Source organism: Giraffa tippelskirchi, chromosome 2 (assembly GCF_054371585.1).
Source record: "Giraffa tippelskirchi isolate mGirTip1 chromosome 2, T2T-mGirTip1v1.2.pri, whole genome shotgun sequence".
Taxonomy (NCBI): Eukaryota; Metazoa; Chordata; class Mammalia; order Artiodactyla; family Giraffidae; genus Giraffa; species Giraffa tippelskirchi.
In genome coordinates, this window is record NC_137276.1 from 127,105,101 (window position 1) to 127,125,444 (window position 20,344).

Sequence of the window (20,344 nt, forward strand, 5' to 3'; positions counted from 1 at the left end):
TCTATGAGGTCGCACAGAGTCGGACATGACTGAAGCGACTTAGCAGCAGCAGCAGCAGCAGCAGTGCTAGTTTTAAGTTTTTGAGGAAACTCCATACTGTTTTCCATAGTGGCTGTACCAGTTTGCATTCCCAGCAGAGCTAAAGGATTCCCTTTCCTTCACACTCTTTGATAGCACTTGTTGTCTCTTATCTTTTTGAAAGGCTTCCCTTGTAGCTCAGTGGGTAAAGAATCTGCCTGCAATGCAGGAGATCCTGGGTTTGACCCCCAGGAAATGGCCACCAACTCCAGTATTATTGCCTGGAGAATCCAATGGACAGAGGAGCCTGGTGGGTTACAGTTGGTGGGGTCACGAGAGTCAGACATAACTTAGTGACTAAACCACCTAAACCACCACCATTTAAACAGGAATGAGGTGATATCTTGTGGTTTTGATTTGCATTTCCCTGGTGATTAGTGGTGTGGAGCATGTTTTTTATGTGCCTGGTGACCATTTGTGTGTTGTTTTGGAAAACTATTTAATTCTTCTGCCTACTTTATAGAAGGGTTTTTTGTTGTTTTGCTAAGTTTATGAGTTCTTTCTATATTTTGGAAATAAACCCCTTATCAGATATATGATTTGCAAATATTTTCTCCCATCCTGTAGGCTGCTTTCTCATTTTGTTGGTTGCTTCTTTGCTGTGAAAGCTTTTTAATCTGATGTAGGTCCACCAATTGGTTTTTGTTTTTCTTGCTTGTGCCTTTGGTGTTAGGTCTGGGAAACTGCTGCCAAAACCAGTGTCAAGGAGCTTTTCAGCTGTGTTTTCTTCTAGGAGTTTTATGGTTTCAGGTCTTATGTTTATGTCTTTAATCCATGTTGAGTTCATTTTTTTGAGTGGTGTAAGAGAAGGGTCAAACTGTATTTTCCTGCATGTACTTATCTAGTTTTCTCAGTAACAGAATGGATTTTAAATGTTCCCAGCGTAACAACAAATGGTAACTATGTGAAGTGAAGGATGTGTTAACTACTCTTCTTATGGTAAACATTTAGCCATATAGCCATGTATCAAATCATCACAGTGTGCACCTTAAACTTACATAATATTATATGCCAATTATATCTCAATAAAGCTAGAGGAAAAATATAAATAATTGTTCATTTTAGTGACATTTGGTAACTACATAGTGAAAGCAGAAAAAATGATAAATTCTATTATTCTCATATCTGTATGGAGAAGGCAATGGCAACCTACTCCAGTACTCTTGCCTGGAAAATCCCAGGGACGGCGGAGCCTGGTGGGCTGCCGTCTACGGGGTCGCACAGAGTCGGACATGACTGAAGCAACTTAGCATATCTGTATACGGAGAAGGCAATGGCACCCCACTCCAGTACTCTTGCCTGGAAAATCCCATGGACGGAGGAGCCTGCTAGGCTGCAGTCCATGGGGTCACGAAGAGTCGGACACGACTGAGCGACTTCACTTTCACTTTTTACTTTCATGCATTGGAGAAGGAAATGGCAACCCACTCCAGTGTTCTTGCCTGGAGAATCCCAGGGACGGCGGAGCCTGGTGGGCTGCCATCTACAGGGTCGCACAGGGTCGGACATGACTGAAGCAACTTAGCAGCAGCAGCATATCTGTATAATACTATATGTCTACTGTGAAGTCTACAATTTACAGAAACACAGTTCTACATTTCCCCCCCATCCCCTACCCCAATTCTACATTCTAAGGTGGTGATGCTTTAACTTGTATATCTTATCATAAAGTAGAACTGGATCCCCGGATGATAGCAACACAAAGCTTGCTTATTCTAATGAGCATGTTATATATTTATAGAACTTTATTTTTATCCTTATCATATATTGTGTTTTAAGGATGAAATAAAAAAGCAGGAGCATTGTTGGCAGTTAATAGTGTTTGTGTGTGTGTGTGTGTGTGTGTGTGTGTGGCTTTAAAATATACAAGGGACTTCTCTGGTGGTCCAGTTGCTAAGATCCCAAGCTCCCAATGCAGGGGGCCTGGGTTCCATCCTTGGTCAAGGGACTACATCCCACATGTGCAACTAAAAAAAAAAAAAACACCAAAGATCCCTCATGCCACAACTAAAGCTGCCTCATGAAGCAATGGAGATCCAAGATCCTGCCAAACCTCAGACACAGAGCAGCTAAATAAATAGATAAGTATAAAACACTTGTTATAAATAAATAAAATACAAACAAAGGTAATTACCATATTAGTTTTTAAAATGTCAGCAATGATATTGACATTTTTACTGCTAGAACTGTGAAACATATAGACATATAGACATCCTCACCTGAGAAGTTATGCTAATTGACTCTCTTATTGGGAAGGCTGAGGATGCAGTGTACTCACATTTGCATTCATGGGTTGGAATTTGAGATGGAGGCTCAAACAGCAAGGTTTACTAACTTTAATCCTCTGTCTTCTAAGATGGGTGACTGACTGCATGGTAGGTTTTTGCTGCACTTGCCTGAGCTGAGAAGTTTGGCATGTCTTTTTTTTTTTTTTTTTCATGGGTGGTGTGGGTGTGTGCATGCTCAGGTGTGTCTGATTCTTTTAAGACCTCACAGACTGTAGCTCGCCAGGCTCCTCTGTCCATGGGATTCTCCAGGCAAGAATACTGGAGCGGGTTGCCATTCCTTTCTCCAGGGGATCTTTGCAACCCAGGGAGCGAACCTGGATCTCCTGCATTGCAGGCAGATGCTTTACCATCTGAGCCACCTTAGGAAGCACCTCTAAGATAGAGGCTTTCGCAGTTAATTTTGCAGGGAATTTGAACAGAAAAGCATGAGCAAGGGACGGGCTTTACATGTTTCATTGCTCTGAGCTATAGCAAAAAACAAGTTCAAACATCTCTCCAGATGATTGTGGGAAAACTTTTACTCCAAAGTATTGTAAACTTCCACTCTGCTGATGATTGGGATATTTTTGGATAATCTATCCATTCATATCGATATGTCTTTGACCCTCATACTCTGTTGCAGTTACTTTTGCTACATAGTAAACTGACCCAATTTTAGCATCTTGAAATAACCACTTGACTAAGGTCACAGGTTTTGTGGGTCAGGAGTTAGACTGGGCACTGCAGGGGTGGTGGACCTCTTCTTGAGATTTCAGGTCTCATCCCTTGGGCTGGGTTGCCTCAGGGCCTGGGGCCATCAGCTGGAGTAACTACATTTGTCTTCTTTATGCGGCTTGGCTTCCTTACAGCTATTGTTCTCAGGGTAGTTAGACTTCTATGTGGCAGCTCAGGACTTCAAGATCAAGTGTTCTAGTGTTTACGGCCTGTGCTATGTTGCCTTTTATGACCCAGCCTCACGACTGAGCCCACAGTAGTCTCTTGGTTGAAGGAGTCATAGCCTGCCCAGATTCAAGAAGTGTGCCCAGTGCTTTCTTTGGCAGCACACACACTAAAATTGTAATGATTAAGAGAAGATTAACATGGCCCCCACACAAGGAAGACATGCAAATTTGTCAAGTATTCTATATTTTTTTGCAACTAGAGATTATCATACTAAGTGAAATAAGTCAGAAAGAGAAAGACAAATATCATATGATATCATATATATGTAGAATCTAAAATATGACCCAAATGAACCTATGTATGGGGGTTCCCTGGTGGCTCTGATGGTAAAGAATCCACCCGCAGAGCCGGAGATGTGTGTTCAATCCCTGGGTCGGGAAGAGCCCCTGGAGAAGGAAATGGCAACCCACTTCAGTATTCTTGTCTGGGAGATCCCATGGACAGAGGAGCCTGGTGGGCTATAGTCCATGGGGTCATGAAAGAGTCAGATATGACTTAGCAACTAAACAACAACAACATGAAACAGAAACAGAATTATAGACATGAAAAACAGGCTTGTGATTTCCAAGAGGGATGGGGAGAGGAAGGGATGGACTTGGAGTCTGGAGTTAGTAGATGCAAACTATTACAATGGTTTACTATGCAATCTATTAGAATGGATAGATAATACTGTATAGGACAGGGAACTATTAACATATTCAATCTACTAGGATAAACCATAATGGAAAAGAACATAAAATCAAATGCATATATATGTATAACTGAGTCATTTTGCTATGCAGCAGAAATTAACACAACACAGTAAATCAACTATGAAACTGAAAGTGAAAGTTGCTCAGTTCGTGTCCCACTCTTTGGGATCTCATGGACCATACAGTCCATGGAATTCTCCAGGCCAGAATATTGGAGTGGGTAGCTGTTCCCTTTTCCAGGAGATCTTCCCAATCCAGGGATTGAACCCAGGTCTCCCTCACTGCAGGTGGATTCTTTGCCAGCTGAGCCACAAGGGAAGCCCAAGAATTCTGGAGTGGGTAGCCCATCCCTTCTCCAGTGGATCTTCCTGACCCAGGAATTGAACTGGGGTCTCCTGCATTGCAGGCGGATTCTTTACCAACTGAGCTATCAGGGAGGCCCATAAATCAACTATACTTCAACTGAAAGAGAAAAAAGGAAGAGAAAGTGGGCCCATAGGAAACCTGCCCACCACCAGTGCTCCATGAAAGGAGTGTCAAAAGACTTGGGGCCATGTTCTAAGACTGCCACTTACTCTATACCCAACTCTCTCATACTCAAATTCAACTTGAAAGAATTTCCCTTTAAATATTTTCTCAGAGTGAATACAATGTGTTAATAAAATTCACTACGTGGGATTCAAGGCCACTGAAATTGCCATGTAATGATTTTTCTTTCCCAGGGGAAGCAGATGGAATGATCAGACGATGCCTACTGCTTTTAAACAAGGCTGCCAATGTCAGTATGTCCCTCCCAAGAGATGGGCTGCATTTCTACAACGGGGAGAACACATAATTGTCTTTGTTGAAGAAATCACCTATTTTATTTAGAAATCATGCTTGCTTGCTTTGACTCTTTGTTCTTTGGATATACAGAATATGTCTCTGCAAATGGATGGACTGAGAAGGTTGGTTGATAGTAATTCAATAAAAGTAGTTAAAACATGCCGTAGGGCTTGGATTAATTGTTTCTGGGGCAAAATTTGAGGAGATGCCAAAAACTCAGTCAAGATATTCTCATGTAGTATTTTGAAAAATCAAAACTTATGCCAAGCAATACATAACAAAATGTCAAAATTTTAAATAAAGCCATATCAGTTTCCTAGGGCTGCTGTAACAGTGGACCATAACCTGGATGGCTTAACAGAAATGTACTGTCTCCCAGTTCTGGTGGTTGGACACATCAGGAGAAACCTCATGCCTCTCCCCTAGCTTCTGCTGGTTGCCGAAATCTTACTCCTTGGGTTGTAGCTGCACCACTCCAAACTGTGCCTCCATCTCCCATGACCTTCTTCCTGGTGTGTCTCTGTGTCTTTCCTCTTCTCATAAGGACAGCAGCCACTGGATTTAGGGCCCACTCTAATCCAGTATGATCTCTTCTTAATCGGATTATATTTACAAAGACCCTATTTCCAAATAAGGTCATGTTCTGTGGCTCTAGTGGATGTATGTTTTTGGGAGACATTATTCAACACTGTAGACAGGATTAATATTACTGATTTTTCCTTTTGCCTTAGGATTCAATATGGCTTGGGGTGGCCTCCCCTATTTTAGTAGCGAGCATAGGCTGGCCGCTGCCTGGTGAGCTGCTATTACGTCAGCTTTGGGGCCGAAGACTTAGGAGGCCACTGTACATGTTCTTCCTGGGAACTTTCACCCACTGACCTGCCTCAGCTTCCATATTCCTGTATGATGACTCTGAAATCTATCTCTCTAGCCTTACTACTCTCCAGATTTCTGATTTCCAATATGTTCTGATTACCTGTTCTATGCATATAACTATACTAGCCCCCCTCACCCCCTGCCCCATGCTTTTTGGATCATTTCTTTATTCCAAATGTTCTGAAATTGTACAGTGAGGTAACTTAGTTTGTTTTTTTTTTAATTCAATAAGCTGGGTATTAAGTAAGAAAGAAGGAAAGTGAAGTCACTCAGTCGTGTCCGATTCTGAGACCCCATGGACTGTAGCCTACCAGGCTCTTCCATCCATGGGATTTTCCAGGTAAGGGTACCGGAGTGGGTTGCCATTTCCTTCTCCAGGGGATCTTCCCGACCCAGGGATGGAATCCTAGTCTCCAGCATTGCAGGCAGATGCTTTACCATCTGAGCCACTAGGGAAGCCCCAGGTATTAAGTAGATACTTTCAATTTGGAAACTCATTTCTTTTAAGTTTGAGGGACTATTCTTTTATTATTTATTCAATAATGGTCTCCTTTTGCTTTATTCTCATTTCTTTGTAGAACTTCTGTTAGTCTAACATTGGGGAGCCTGTATTTGCCTCCTAATGTTCCTATCATTTTTGCCTTTTTTCTTTTATTTTATGGGACATTGCCTTAAAATTCTCTTCTGATGATTCTTTTGAAGTAGTTTTCATTCTGGTTTTTATACTGTTAGTTTTCAAAAGCCCTTCCTTTTTTCTTTGATTACTTGTTTCTTTTTTAAAAAACTTTAAAATAGCACCTTACTCCTGTGTCATGGGTCCAACAGGTTTCCTTCTTTTTCAGAGGATACTAGTTCATTTCTTTGAAATTTGCTTCTGTTGTCTGCATTGTCTCTGTTTCTTCAATTTTATTATTTTTTTCTTTTTTTCTTGTTCTGTGTCTCTTATGTTGGAGATTTTTTAGATTGTTTGGTGAGCCTTGGCTATCTGTCATAAGAGTGAGGATGGAGAAGGCTGATTTTTGTAGGAAGGTGGGAGCCTGATGTGTGGAGGACTAACAAGGTGGAGTGAGCCGATCTCTAAAGGGCTTGCCCGGTGTTAGAGCACAGAAGGATCTATCCGCTCCCTAGTGTTGGAGGGGGCCCGTCGGCCTGGTCTTCCAGCTTTCTGGGAAATGAGTGGGCAAATGGGCTGGGAGGTCTTGCAGTCTAGAATGTAGACTTCCCCTAAAGTGATTCTACTTTCAGTTCATTTCCAGCTCCTTCCTTTCCTCTGGGAAGGGGTAGGGGCACTTTTGATCTCTGAGTCCCCAAAGTCCTGGGATGGGATGAGCTTGCTAATCACTGTTCCCCTCTCTGTGGGTGCTTGGTTTCAGCTTTTTCTTAGGTTAGTCCCACTCATTTTGATCTCTCTTATTCTTTATTTCCTTGTGGATCTGTAACTTTTACTTTCCCTTCCAGTCTTTTGGTGGGGAGGGCGTTGAGAGAGGAGATAAAAAGGATATGTTCAATTCTCTATCTTTTCAGTTAATTAATAATTCATTATTAAACCATGTGGATGATCACTGCATTATTTTCCCTTAGAAGACGACTTCTTCAATCACAAATATAATTAAATATGCCAGTACTTTAACAGGGGATTTAATGCTCCACAAGTTAAAGGAACTCAGATGTATTAGGGCCATCTAGTGGACAGTTTGAACTAAGCACCATGGGCTTTAAAGAACACCTGAAAACTAAGAGCTAGAAAGCTTCACTACTCATCTCAGTGTCTCTGTGCAAAATCTCCCAAAATAGAAGGGTTTCCTCTTCATTTATTTCATAGTTTATTTTAGTACTTATTTCATTTCATCTTTATGGCTATTTTAAAGTCTTGTTGTTGAAATTTAAAATGTTTCTCTACTAATATTCTTGTGTAAGATGAAAAAATAACTGAACTGACTATTCTTCCTTCTTTATAACAGCCTTTTTATTCCATGAGGATTCGCTTCCATTTCTCTCTCCTCTGGGGTATTTCACTAGTCTACGGCTGGCCTTTCCTAGGAATTAATTGAGGAGGAAACGGCAGATAGGATTAGGCTGTTGGACCCGGGTAGAGGCCAGGCTTGGTGGTGCCTGTGGTCAGCTGGGACAAGCTGTCAGTGAATTATACTGCTCTGTGGTTATTAAGACTTCATGTTACACGTGAATTGAAAAGACATAAGTTATCCAGCCTCTCAATCTTGTCCTCAATAATTTACTTAAAAAAAAATTGTTCTGGAGATTTCAGGCTGAAATTTAAAATTACCTCTCTCTTTTCGTAACTCCAAAAGGATTTTATTATTTTACATCCACAGCTATAGGATCTATTGTAGATATTCCTAAACCTCCATTCAGCCAAATCATGAGAGTTCCTTCAAGAGTTCCCACAGGGTCAAAATATGTGAATCACAGTGCTTGAGCCAAGTGCAAACCAGTTGGGATTTTAAACAGATCAAGTGTGAAGCCGAAATCTACTACATCACTTAAATGCCATCTAGTGGCCATGTGTCATTTTTAGTTCTCAATCAAAACAGTTTCGGTGCCTTCTAGGCTTCCCTGGCTCAGTGGTAAAGAATCCACCTGCCAATGCAGGAGATGCAGGTTCAATCTCTGGGTCAGGAAGACCCCTTGGAGAAGGAAATGGCAACCCACTCCAGTATTCTTGCCTGGAGAATCCCAAGGACAGAGAAGCCTGATGGGCTAGGGTCCATGGGGTTGCAAAAGAGTTGAACATGACTTAGCGACTAAACAACAAAAACAACAAGTATTTTTCTTAGAGTGATTTACCAGATAGGTTTGAATTAGGGTTACTATTAGCTGCTTCTGCTCTTGGAGTGAAATGGAACTGGAATATTTCCTGATAATAAAAAATGTTTAACAGCTTGAAATGTGCCTCAACCTTAGCTCTTATTCCAGGTGCATCTGCTAATATAGCTACAAAATAGAGAGTTGCTGTTTGGTTTGCCTACTAGGTCACATAAACAGCACCAGTAGTTACAATTTATTACTTTGTAATTGAAAAGTAAGAAGTATTATATGTAATGTGAGGTAACTAGTATAGGAACAAAATTCAAAATATTAATGGCCAGAGGGTTTAAAGGATCAACAATCTTCAGTCTCAGAAAACTGAAGAGCTGTGAGAGAGACATTTTCATTTGTCCCTAAATGAATGCCTTGGGCAAGCAGATTAGTGTGATAAAATAATGGTGGTGATAGTAGTAGCAGCTAACATATACTGAATGCTTGAACGCCAGATGCTATTCTGAATGCTCTGCTTGTATTAATACACAACAATCTAATTAAGTAGGTACTATTGTTACACCCATTTTTTTTTTTGCTACACCCATTTCATAGACAAAATGGACAAAATACAAACAAAATAGCCACTAGTCAAAGGCTGAGTAGGGACCAGAAAATTTTGAGTGTCCTTTGGCCTCTTAGCTGGTTTGGATTTTGGTTGGTACTACTTTGGCTGAAGGATTTTTGGAGAATCATAAAAATCCCTTCAACAGAACCAGGGCACAGTCAGCCTTGAGCATCCTGGCTGGGCTCCAGGTAGGGTTGGAGATGTTGGCTTGGGGATGAGGTAGAGCAAACAAGCTTTGCTCTGGGTCCCTGACCTACCTTGGTTAGACCTCCCGACTCTTTTGGTTCTGTGGGGATAAACTGCCCCCGGGAGAACTGAGAGTAGATTTGACTTTTGTATAATTGTGGTCTGAGGTTATTTATAACCTCTTCTTCAGCTTTTTACTTCAGATAGTAGAGACTTGATTTATTTGAGTATAACCAAACTAGTTGTCTGTGGTTATGCAATAAAGCATTTTTAAGCATTTATGCAATGAAGCATCATTAAGCATCTTTCTTCTTGTTGGTCACAGATATGGTTCTGTTCTTTCACTTCAGGACTGTGACCAGTTAAAACCTTAAGGATAATAAATAATACCTCACATAGTGCTTTGTTGATTTCAGTGAGCCTCACAAAGTATTTTTTGAGGTCAATAACAATGGTTTTATTATCCTCAGTGTACAGATAAGGAAACTGGGACCCAGAGAGATTAAGTGGCTTGCCAAAATACACATGACTGTTGGCACAGAATTAAGACTAGAACACCTAGGCATTTCATTGCATTTTTAAAACACACACACACACACTTTTCTAGGCATGCAGATGAATCTGTGTACATGCATACATGATAATGCCAACTGAATATTAAGTAAGGTAGCCTCACATGAAAGTGAAACCATGCTAATTTCAATTTTATCTGATATTTTCAGTTACTATTAAAGACCTTTGAAAGAAAGACAATCAAATCAGTGCCATAAGTTAGATAACTTAGATTCTTTACATGCTCAAAGGCAGAATCTAGATAATCTTTCAAAGCTTACTCTAGTCCTCTAATTTTTTTAACGAAAAAAGTAGGATTATAAAAATGTTTTACTCATAAAATAATATACCTCTATAGCAGTTTTACAAGCTTATCATGCCTAAAACAATTTATCCAGAAGGAGGCAGCACTTTACTATTAAATTGATGCTTCTGCAATGATTCTAACGATTTTTTTTTCTTTAAAGTTGTAGACTACCTAATCACACAGATCCAAAAATCTTTCAGGGCAAATTTTCTTGGATATCACCAGAGTTTTGCATATTGAACAGTTAAAAAAATCCAAATCCTGCTCAGTTTAAACACAACTAAAATTACAAACAGCAAATATATTTGTAGGAACTGTTTTTTCAGTAATGATACCAGTCAAAATATAGAATTGAACAGAAAATAGAGTAGAAGAATGGAAAAAACGAATGATTTGATTATTGTAGAAACTTGCAACAAATATGTATTTGATCAATGAGATAAACTTTAGCAGAAAAAAACTCTTTTAATTAATTCAGAAATAATAAGGATAATTAGTTTTAACCATCTACCTAACCTCATACATGTAACTTGCTTTCTTTCACCACTTTATTTTCATAGAATCACAGGATCTTTAGAAGGGATCTTGAAATTTCATGTGACACATTTCAGTGTTTGCTGGTGAGAACTCATTTCATCCATCTGGGGAAATGAGTTTGTTTTCAAAGAATTAGGAAGAAAGCAATCCCAACAGGATAGGGGAAGCTCAGATGTAAAAATGACAGGACAGCAAGGGGGACTTTTCCTATTGTCCTGTGTTGACAAAAAGGATCCAGAGCTAAAAACAGTAACACAACTGGGATCTGCCACTTTCTCCAAAGCCTTACTAAGAGCCTGAACAACTGAGCATCAGTCCCCACCTACATCCCCTGCCCCCTAATATGGAGTCCGTGGTCTATAAAAGAGCCTGGGGAGGTGGGGATTCTCCCCTTCCTTTTGGGGAAGGATTTCTCCTGACTCCCATTGCCAAGTGAAGAAAGAGGTTCCAAGACAATGGCTTTTAGGATCTACTGCTGGTGATCTTTGCTTGGATAGCAGAGTTGCTGGGCTACTCATTTCTAAAAGAGCTACCCATTCCTACCAGAGAAAACAGAAGCCAGGGAGGGCTGACTGGCCATGTGGAAGAGGAAAGGCAGTGGAACTGTGATCTTGTCCACCCTTATGTGGCATGGCCAGGGTATGAGAAATTCCCTGAACAAGGAACATAAGAAGGCATATATTCTTTAGCCACTTCACCGTACAAGCTGTGCACCCCAGGACTAGGCACCGTGACCTGGGTTCTGTTACTGAGAAAGTTGAGGGGAGGTGGACTTAGAATGCTGGCTGCACACTCAGGGCTCACTGGAGATGCAGAGCAGCCAACACAGAGAGGACACCAGTGCCTCTTTCCTTCCCTTCTTCCTGATTCCAACACTTGAGAGAAAGAGCCATGTCTGGGAGAGGGAGGAAGGGTGTTTCACAGCCAGGACTCCCTCCAACCCCATGTCACTCCAAGCAGTCAAGATTCCAACACAAGCCTTCTCTGGAGGAGACAGGGAGGAGGTGGAATTTACAAAGAGTTTGAAATTAAAGTTTTATACATTTTTTGAATAATCAAAATTGATAGAAAAGATGCAATCTGTCCAGGATGTCATGGAATGATAGGAAAGGGAAATGTGGAGTATAGATAAAGGCAGGTACAATTCTCATCAGCAACTTCTGTGGGTCTAGTTTCCCTAGATACCGACGGGGAAAACTTCAAGATGTCTAAGAGAACCACAATAATATGGAGCCACCCAAGCAGCAAAGTAGAAATGCCTGAAGGCAGTATTTAAGCATTGTTATCATTTAGTCACTCAGTTGTACCCGACTCTTTGCGACACCATGCACTGCAGCCCACCAGGCTCCTCTGTCCATGGGATTTTCCAGGCAAGAATACTGGAGTGGGGTGCCATGTACTTCGCCAGAGGAGAATCTGCAAGGTGGACCCTACCACTGAGCCACCAGGGAAGCTGGCATTTAAGCACAGACAGGGTCAAGTACAGAGTCCCAAGAATCCCTTGGCTTCTGTGTGATGTGGAAGGATCCAGAGCTTCTTACTTGTCTTGATGAAAGGATTGAAACCAGAAGTCTGCTGCTGCACTGTGGTAGCAATGGGAGGAAACCCAGTACAGGCTTCTCTCAGGCACTGCTGGGAGATAAAGGGGAGATAGACTCAGGATTTACAGGGCTAGCCTGGGCTAAGGTGGAGCCAGGTAACAGAGGAAAAAGTCCACGAGACCTCCAGCTTTGCCAGAAGAACTGACCACAAATGTCTCCATCAGGGTGTGATCAGGTGGTGCAGGGGACATCTCTGAGGAGGTCAGTTCTGGGGTCAACCCCCTCTTCAGCTGCTCCCAAGGATATGCAATTCCTGCCCTCTCTGTAAGTCCCCATCTTGGGAAGACGGAAGAACAAGAGAGGAGAGAAAAGTCTTAGAGGGAGTTTGAACTTCAACTGACTACATATTTATCTGTGACTGTTTAAGCCAAAGCAATTGATTCCTTCTTTCTTTCTTCCTTTCTCTATTGTTTTGGCTGCATCATGCAGCACGTGGGATCTCAGTTCCCTGACCAGGGATTGAACCCGTGCCCCCTACAATGCAAGTGTGGAGTCTTAACCACTGGATCACCAGGGAAGTCCCCAAAGTACTTGATTCATTCTTAACTGGTAAGTTTGCATCTCCCGCTATCCCATCCCATCACCTCAAAAAGTGGGAATGGGAATACATTAGATTTTGGGCCTGCCATAACAAAACACTACAGATTGAGAAGCTTAAACAACACATGTTGGGAGGCTGGAAATCCAAGATCAGGGTGCTAGAAGATCTGGTTCCTGGTGAGAATCCTCTTCCTGGCTTTCAGATGGCCACCTTCTCACTGTCCTCCCGTGGCAGAGAAAGCAGGCTCTCGTGTCTTCCCCTCTTCTTACAAGGGCACTAATCCCATCATGAGAGCCCCACTCTCACAACCTCAACTAAACTCAACCATTTCCCAAAGGCTCCATCTCCAGACACCATCTCACTGAGAGTTAGGGTTCAACATCTGATTGTGGGGGGAGAGACACAATTCAGTCTCTAAGAGTGGGCTTGAGAGGAAGTTTATATCATTTATAGAAAAAGCATGACACCATCATCTTTTGGTGTGCCTAAATCTACAGTATGTCACTAAAAAACAAGTTCTCTGTAAGCCTCATGAGGGCAGAGACTTGATTTAGCTCACTGCTGCATTCCTAGAGCTTCCTGCCACAATGCCTGCCAGAGAATAGCAGTCAATAACTGTTCATTAAAGAAGGAAATAAATAACAGTTTTCTTTGCATTTAACTGTTGAAGAAATTTAATAAAGCTAGAGATTTCTGATTAAAAGTGAAAAAAAGAAAAATTATACCACGAGTACTTTCAGTTCCCCACCTCCCCACTGTGGGTAGAGAAAGAGACAGAGGGATTCAGGGAAGTGGGGAGAGGAAGTACAAAGAGGCTGGGAAGGAGAAAAAGAGAAACTTAGACAGAGACCAAGAGGGGTCTCTCTTCCCCACCTGAGGAAGTGGGGCAGTGAGAGTGGGAAGGAGGAAGGAAAGAAAGAGGTGGATAGGGATTCAGGGATGATGGGAGTAGTGGAGTTCCAGAAGGACTGGGATCTGGGGGAAAAGAGGATTCTCAGGTAGTCCTGCTCTGTAACATGTGGTGTGACACCCTCCTGATCACCTCAAGACCTTCTGTCAGGAAACACGTCCCCCTTCCCCTCTTTTCCAGTTGCTTTCCTGTTTCTCTTCTGACACTTGGGTGTGTTGGAGGATTCAGCGTCACACACTTTTCACACAGTGGTGACCTGGGCTAAAGCTTAATAGGCCCCCTTCTAATGAAGTCTGTCTTGTGTCCACTTCCTTGTGTTGATATTCATGACATCCCTTCCTGTTTCGTCCTATTGGAGGACAGTCTGCCCCTGACTTAACAGCCATTTTAAACTAGTCTGATCGGAAATCAGCCTCCCAGCTTTCCTTTCCTCTCATCACTGCAATAACCTCCATTTCTTTATTCTTTCCTCCGAGGCTGCTGTAGGCTTTCCTTCTAAGTCCTTTCATCACCTTTAGCATTCTCTGGATTTGCTGTGGGCTTCTTCAGCGAATTAGCCTGGAGTAGGATTAGCAAACACCACAAACAGTGCTTGGCTTGTGTATTTTCTGAGCTTTGCTCTGTCTCTTTCAATGACTTTATAATTATTTTTTTCAGATTATTTGCCTAATTAAATAAAAGGTCAAATTTTAGTTATAATGGTCCCAGTGATTTCAACTACCTGCTGAATTATTCTCTCTCTTTCAGACTTAGATCTCACTGCCTTTTACAATAGCACTGGCTGGAGGACACTGGTGTTATATGATTTTTTCCCCCCTGGTAGTCTATTTTCAATGGAAAACTCAGTGGATATTTAGAAGTATGATTTATTAAAGCATTTAGAAAACATGTTTACCTAAAATGAGATAATTTTAAGTCTATCATAAATGTCTGTTTTGGTTGATTACTTGTCTAATGAGGCACAGTACTTAAAAAATGCTGAACATTCCATTCAGCCATGTGGGACGAACTGGGAATTCTGCAGGATTAAATTTCAGCCCCAGAAAATGGGAAAATTCCATACAATTAAGAGAAGACAGGAAGAAGGAAATGGTAAGATTGTAATTTTCTGGGAAACAAATTAAATAATTTTTTTCTTTGCAGAAAAGTAGGGGAAAGGGTTACAGGATTTTCAAATATACCGCCTTTACGTCTTAAAGTAGATTTTGTGGTTCACTTTGAGGCTTGAAAATAGTGTTTACGATAGCTGACTGAGTTAGTTACAATAAGAGCATCTTTCACAGTCAAAGACTATCTAGAGATAAATCCTGTGATGTTCAAGAATATTATCAAATACCTCAGTACACATGATCCCAGGCATGAAGTAACAGATGTGGTTTTAAAGGCTTTCTGTAGGCTATGTTGACATTTTTTGGATAAGGTCAAGGTATTTTGAAATATCAAGTACTTTATTTTGTTTTTGACCAAAAGGATAGAAAAATACAGCCATACTTAAGAAAGTGTTATAGGTACAAAGTGAAAATTGAGTTTACTTTCTAGGTAAATCAAATAAGAAAGTCTGAAATATCCATTTAAAGTAAAAATGTGTTCAAATTGAATCCTTTATTGAATTAACTTTGTTCTCTTTATGGAGAATCAGCATCAAAACTAGGAAGAGATAAGATTAGACATGTTTTTGTTTGTTTTTTGTTTGCATCATTTTGGAGGTAGATTATTTGAATCTTAGCTGAAGGGTACCCAGCCATGAGGGCATATTTTCTCTAAGTACCCATTTTGATTATTTTCATTTCTTTGCCTCTTCCTTTATTTGTTTCTATTAATTCTTTTGTTCAAAATGGAAAGAGAATGGTCAGGAATGTGCTTTAGTTCTCAAGTCTGCCTATTTATTTTCTCGGTGTCAGTGAACTCATTAATCAGAATGCAGTCCTTGGTGAGAGAGGGCCAAAGATGCATTGTGAAAGAAAATAAAAAGCTGAGGGCACAGAGGGAAGATGGGGCAGACTCAGTTTCCAGTGTCCTGTGGTTATGTTAGACTCAGAAAGTAAAATTAAAGGGTCTGTGTCCAGATCACACATAGCTAGTGGCATCCACTTACCAACACCCAACCCCACAAAAATCACTAAATCACATGAAGGATGCATTACATCTTCAAAAGTGTGACACAGGGACTTCCCTTTTGTTCCAGTGACTAAGACTATGAGTTTCCAGTGCAGGGGGCCCAGGTTTGATCCCTGGTCAGGGAACTAGATGTTATATGCCTCAACTAAAGATTCCGCATGCTGCAACTAAGACCTACTGCAGCCAAACAAATAAATACAAATAAGTAATTTTGTTTAAAAAGAAAAGTGTGACACAGGTGCAGTTCACCTACCCTGAGTCCTCCTGTCTCTTCTGTGTGTTTTCTATCACTGTAGGCAGATCAGAGGTGATATCACATTTGAGGTATAAACAACATGATTGTTTATCAACAAGGCAGGACACAGTTCTGGAGAGTTGCACCCGCGGTCAGGGGAGGGCAATCTTGTAAGCTCAGAAGAAAGGACTATCAAGCAGTGCACATATTTTTAAGACCTTGATCTTCTAATAAATCACATCATAATAGCACACCCACCACTACAATATTTTATATTTGTGTAACAATTTTGGACTAAATATCTTGGAGATTTTTCAAGAAAGCATTGCTAGGGGGCTTCCCTGGTGGCTCAGTGTTAAAGAATCTGCCTGCCAATGCAGGAGACACAGGTTCGATTCCTGATCCAGGATGATTCCACATGCCACAAAGCAGCTAAGCCTGTGCACCACAACTTTTGAGTCTGTGCCCTAGAGCCCAGGAGCCACAACTATTGAACCCACATGCCACAGCTACTGAAGCCCTTATGCCCTAAAGCACGTGCTCCACAACAAGAGAAGCCACCACATTGAGAAGCTGGTGCACAGTAACTAGAGAGTAGCTCTTGCTTGCTGCAATTAGAGAAAAGTCCACACAGCAATGAAGACTCAGCACAGGCAAAAATAAACAAATAATACATAAAAATTTTAAGAAAGCAGTGCTAATACAGTTCTGTTTTTATGTAAGCGGGAATAGTGGATTGCGGGAATTAAAGTAACTTTTAAAGGTGTTGTTTAGTACTAGGTGAGCCCAGGAGTGGAAGAAGTGTAAAAATAAAGGAGAAATGTATATAACAATATTAGCCAAAAAATCTGGAAATATAATTCCAACAAGTCTTCACCTGATTTCATTTTTTGCCTCCTTCCTTTCCAATAGCTCAAAATTCTGATATTTAATTAAACCTGCTCTTAAAAATGTACTAGAATCCAGTTTGAGAATTTCAGCCAGTATATTACCTCTTTTAGAGATACATTATATATTTATATTTTAAGTCTTTTCCTTCTTTTAAAGTATTTTCTTTCTTTCTGAAAGATGAGCTTTGTCCTCAGTAAAAGGAATTTCAAAATCAACAGAAAGTGGCAAAAAAAATTCTTTTGGAAGTAAAGAGTCCTTTCTAGTACAGCTCTGCTTGCCTCACCTATAAGTACTAATGGCTTCTGTAAATATTTCTTCTTATAATTAATGTACAAAAGTCAGAGTTCCACTTGATCAAGTGGAAACTTACCAATTAACTTTAAGATGGTCATGCTATTAATAGAATTTTCTGGCCATTCCCTGACATAAGCTAAGAAGGCTTCTGGTTTGTTTTCTGGTAATATTGCAGTAGCACAGGTCACCAAGTTAGTAACATTTATTCTCCAATATATCTGCCCCAAGAGTACAGGGAGAGGGTGTTTTTTTTTTTTTTTTTTGAGACTCTTAATTAAAGAAAAAATAGCAAATCGGTCCAGTAGTCATGTACGGATGTGAGAGTTGGACCATAAAGGAGGCTGAGCACCGAAGAATTGATGCTTTCAAACTGTGGTGTTGGAGAAGACTCTTGAGAGTCCCTTGGACAGCAATCCTAAAGGAAATCAGTCCTGAATATTCATTGGAAGGACTGATGCTGAAGCTGAAACTCCAATACTTTGGTCACCTGATGTAAAGAACTGACTCATTGGAAAAGACCCTGATGCTGGGAAAGATTGAGGGCAGGAAAAGAAGGGGGCGACAGAGGATGAGATGGTTGGATGGCATCATCGATTCAACGGATGTGAGTTTGAGTAGGCTCTAGGAGATAGTGAAGGACAGGGAAGCCTGGAGCACTGCAGTCCATGGGGTCACAGAATTGGACATGACTGAACGAATGAACAACAACAACAACAAAATAGAATATACTAAAGATGTGGACTCTTTAATCTCATTGTTTTAAAAGAATGACTTCTTTATATCTGTAAAGCATCACCCATAGTCTGTTTAGAAAAATAAAAAAGAAAATATTGGGTTGAAGACAATAGCAGAGTTCATGTCTTCATGATCCCACGTCTCAAAATCAAAATATAAATTCATTAAGTTCATTCCAAGGATCTGTCAATTTTCATATGATTTATTCTTGTTAACAAGGGCACATACACTGAATTAAAGTTTTCAACCAAACTTCTGTCCTCGAGGACTTGAAGTAATCCTGTCTGGATGACACATGGGTATGATGCAGAAAATCACTAATGAAAATAAGGCAGGATTCCAAGGGTATCAGATGTCTATGTTTGTGTACATTATATATTAAATAATGGATTTGTGATCTCATAAATCTAAGGCCTTGACTTAGTTTAAAGATTTTGATATTTTGATGACTCATCTGGACCTTTTTACCATCATTCTTTGACTACCCCTAAGCCTCTACTTCTCTGCCAACCCTTGGAACGTTCACAGCCTAGACCTTGTCATCACCTGAAAGTCCTTACTTCTGAATTTTTTCCCCTTTGGCCATGACCTTCAGCTTGCCCCATTTTTTGATCCCTCTGCAATGGTTTTTCTCTCTATCCCAGCCCTGGCACCCCTCCATGTAGCCTGTGACAGGCCCATTCCAACCTCTTTTCTCTCTGTGTTCACTTGGGTCCTAGAATCTCATCTGGACCAGACATGGCTCCTGAGAATGTATATTTAGGAAAAAGAACAGCCTTGATTTCATAGTGATGTCCTTCCTCTTAACATTTCCCTCCTCCTTCTAGTCTGTAGACTCACCATACCCTTTGTTCCCAGCTGTATGTCTGAGAAAGAGAGAGTGTAGGGAAGGCACATCATACATTTAACCACCTCTGCTCAGAAGTGACCACATTGATTGCTTCTTCTCTAATTCTATTGTCCAGTAGAGTTGCAAGGAAGCAGGGAAATGTAGATGTACACTGAGATATCCACAAGCAGTAATAGTTTCTCTGACATCTACCTTGTAAGATTGTTTTGAGAATTATATACAATAACATTTGTAAAGTATTTCACTCAGTGTTTGGTAGATAGTTTTCTCAATAACTATCTGGCATTTTTCAGTTCGATGAAAGTTGTTTTTCTCATTGTAAGTGGATGAATTAGCATTTCACTCTATATTTATATATTTCTGTGAGTTTGGTTAATTCAAGCCAAAGTCAGAGAGGTTGCTTCATACTCAGAGTGTTGATAAAACCACATTTCTGGGTCTGCAAATACAAAGACTACCTAGAAACCACCTAGAAACACCACCATGTGAAGTCACATCTTGGGGGCAGTCAGCTCTGAGGTCAGATTGCTCAGGCACATATTTCCTTCTGATCTTAGCTGGTCTTTCAATATTAAGAGCCACAGGACAGAGCATATATGTATCTATCTATCTGAATTTTAGGGTTTGCCCTTAGTTATCACTAGCAGGCTACCTTGTCCTATTCCTCACAACAGCTCCTGAGGGGTTTGTAGGATGCCTGCTATGGAGTATCCTGGCATTGCCTGGTGTGGGGTTTGCCTGGAGGTCTTGTCACTCACTCCATAACCACCAATACCCTGGCTGACGTACCATCTAATCCTGACCTCTCATATGCCATCCTAGTAATTCTATACCTTTATAGCCTCTAATGCTTCTGCCACTTGCTGCCCAGATGAGGTCACATCTACCCCAAGGGCAGGCATGGATCATCTGCCCCAATATCAATTTTACTCAATGGTGAGAAATAAAAATTATTTTTCTTATTTTGGAATAAATATAAATACATTAGGGAATAGAATGTAAATTCTCATGAACTTAGAATCTAGAACTCAAGAAAATTTCCCTCCAGTTTGATTCCCTTTGCTGTGTGGATACACTGGGAGAGGAGGTAAGGAGCACAGCTTTTCTCAACTGCCCACCTGATGAACTTGGACTTGTTCTGGAGGAGTCTCCCATGGACCCTGTTACAGCATGGTATCTCTGATAGGTCATTCCTAATGTTCTCTGGCTGGTAGAGATACCTCTTTTTCATTCTCAGAGTCGTTCAAGGTTCTCTTAAGGACCTTGTTTATAATGTTATTATCAGGTTGGCGAAAAACTAATTGTGAAATAAAAAAAGAAGTAATTGCAGTTTCGGACCACGAAATTTAAATCATTATAACTATGCTCAAACACATCTTTATTAATTGAAATAGGAACCATTTATGATCAACATAGTTTTGCCAATGAGAAATAAGTTTCTTTATTCCTGTAGCATAAAAATCTGTGCTTTGGGATTCAACAAATCCTTGGAAAGTATTTT

General features: G+C 40.7%; 1 long non-coding RNA gene and 1 other non-coding gene across 2 annotated transcripts in view; both read left to right on the plus strand.

Moving 5' to 3' along the window:
* The window catches only part of LOC145538498 (uncharacterized), a 57,846-nt gene that overhangs the window by 13,494 nt on the left and 24,008 nt on the right, over positions 1-20,344 (plus strand). The window contains exons 2-4 of the long non-coding RNA XR_014076945.1: positions 4,723-4,947; positions 12,699-12,818; positions 14,716-14,812. This is a non-coding gene — a long non-coding RNA (uncharacterized LOC145538498). The remainder of the gene's footprint in view (positions 1-4,722; positions 4,948-12,698; positions 12,819-14,715; positions 14,813-20,344) is intronic.
* LOC145539993 (U6 spliceosomal RNA) lies at positions 3,391-3,497 on the plus strand. Its single transcript, XR_014078130.1, has one exon. It is a non-coding gene; the product is annotated as a U6 spliceosomal RNA (small nuclear RNA).